This window comes from Gymnoscopelus braueri (genome assembly GCF_963280865.1).
Source record: "Gymnoscopelus braueri genome assembly, chromosome: 15".
In the NCBI taxonomy this organism is placed as follows: domain Eukaryota; kingdom Metazoa; phylum Chordata; class Actinopteri; order Myctophiformes; family Myctophidae; genus Gymnoscopelus; species Gymnoscopelus braueri.
In genome coordinates this window covers 50,470,332-50,472,831 of record NC_137620.1, presented here as the reverse complement: position 1 = coordinate 50,472,831, position 2,500 = coordinate 50,470,332, and the positions used below count along the sequence as shown (strand labels likewise).

Here is a 2,500-nt window from a genome sequence, read left to right as displayed (position 1 = left end):
GAAATGTTTTTCCACTGGGGAGCTGTCTGTGTCGCGAACAGCGTCTTCCTAGCGACTTGCAGTAATATTACATTGTATATTTCTCACTTCAAATGTTGAGAGCAGCGTTTAGTAGTAAATAGGGGTGGGACGATATATCGATATATCGCGATACTTTCTCCCGCGATAAATAATCGATATACCGCCGAAAAAAATATTGATAAAAAAAGGTTTTTTTTTTAAAGTTTGTGATACGTTGTTTTTCCTACTCTGTATTTGTGTAATGATGATTTTGTATGGGGAGAGATTTGTCTCAAAAGTATTTGTGAATCCAATACCAAGATGCACAAATATTCTTTGATTTACAAATGTGTTTCCATGATTTACAAATGTGTTTCCATGATTTACAAATGTATTTTGCAATCTACAAACACAAATTATTTATTTGTGCCTTTTTTTTGTAATTTTTACTAAAATATATTATACTTGTGTGTGCATTTATCATAAAATATCATTTGTAAATCATCTATTCTGTGTGTGAATTGTTGGATCTTATTTGTGAGTAGACCAACACACGCATACATTCCTTTTTCCTGTTACATCATTTTGAGACAAACATCACGCTTTTTTAAGAGAATTTTTACAAATGTATTTTCCTATCCACAAACTTACTTGTAACTTGTAAGTTCGCATTTAAATACATGTGCTAAGTTTCACACAGTGTTGGTGAGATTCACTCTCACTTTCTGCAGATCCGTGTGTTGGTGAGATTCATACTTTCTGCAGATCCGTGTGTTGGTGAGATTCATACTTTCTGCAGATCCGTGTGTTGGTGAGATTCATACTTTCTGCAGATCTGTGTGTCGGTGAGATTCATACTTTCTGCAGATCCGTGTGTCGGTGAGATTCATACTTTCTGCAGATCCGTGTGTCGGTGAGATTCATACTTTCTGCAGATCTGTGTGTTGGTAATATAACAAAAAATAAAATAAAATAAAATAAAATATACTGTATATATACTGGGGGGGCAATTGTCACAGAAGAAAATCTTCACAGTGTAATGGTAGGTATGATGTCTCCCCGGGATCCAAACTAGTTAAAATAGCAGATCTGCTATTTTCATTCGTTCTTTTTAATTAATTGATGGAATTTCTTAGATTTTTTATTTATTAGTTTTTAGATTTTAGATTTTTGGGTGAGACATTTTTTGAAATAATATATAATTTATTTGAAACGGAAAAAAGGGATCTTTCCTTGTGAACCATAAAAATGTGTACATGACCCACAAAAGGGTCCCGACCCACTGTTTGGGAAACAGTGATCTAACCCAGTGGTTCTCAACCCTGACACACCCCAAAATAATCATATTTGAACTGGGGACCCCCCACCCTGAATGTAGTTGATGCATTACGTAGTTTGACTCTACTGTGTTTGACTCTACTAGTCAGTTTAGTCAGTCAGTTTAGTCAGTTAGTTTGACTCTACTACCCCCCCTGGGGGTCCCGGCCCACATGTTGAGAACCACTGATCTAACCAAACTTGACCAGCTTATCAGCTGGACTTTGCTGGGCTGTCCCGTGTCCAGCCATCTGACCAGCTAAGTCCAGCTGGTAAGCTGGTCTTTGCTGGTCAGTCCACCCATTTGACCAGCAAAGACCAGCTACCAGCTTGGCTTTGCTGGTCAGTCCAGCCAGCCAGCTGGCTGACCAGCAAAGACCAGCAGAATCCAGCTTAGTGACCAGCTAACCAACTACACTGACAAACCAGCCTGACCAGCTTGTCCAGCCTGGTATGCTGGTTTAGATGGCATGGACAAGCTTGTCCAGCCTGGTATGCCATTAAACCAGCTTAAGCTGGTTTAGATGGCTGGACACTGGACAGCCCAGCAAAGTCCAGCTGATAAGCTGGTCAAATTTAGTTCTCAACATGTGGGCCGGGACCCCCAGGGGGGTCCCCACATGATTTGGGGTGGTCCCCAGATGACAGTGAAGTGACAATTTAAGGATCTTTAAGACCTTTTTAATACCAAAAAAACAAAAACATTACTGCATCAAAAGTAATCAACAAACTATAGTTACTATACTATAAAAAAAAATCAAACATTGGCCAAATTGTCTAACAATAATAATAATATAAGAAAACATTTTGAAAATGACAAATCTACAAGCTCACAACACCTTCCTTGCGAGGCGTTGTGAGCTTGAAGATCTGCTATTTTCACAATAGAGTCAAACTAAACGTAATGCATCAACTCCTACATTCCAAGTGCTTATCAGGGTGGGGGGTCCCCAGTTCAAATATGATTATTTTGGGGGGTCGCGGCCGGAAAGGGTTGAGAACCACTGGGTTAGATCACAGTGGTCCCAAACAGTGGGTCGGGACCCTTTTGTGGGTCATGTACACATTTTTATGGTTCACAAGGAAAGATCCCTTTTTTCCGTTTCAAATATATATTATTTAAAAAAGAAATCCCACCCAAAAATCTAAAATATAAAAACTAATAAATAAAAAAATCTAAGAA

At 38.6% G+C, this 2,500-nt stretch overlaps 1 protein-coding gene across 1 annotated transcript in view; it reads right to left on the bottom strand.

Moving 5' to 3' along the window:
- nfxl1 (nuclear transcription factor, X-box binding-like 1) overlaps nt 1-2,500 on the bottom strand; it is a 47,445-nt gene that overhangs the window by 1,086 nt on the left and 43,859 nt on the right.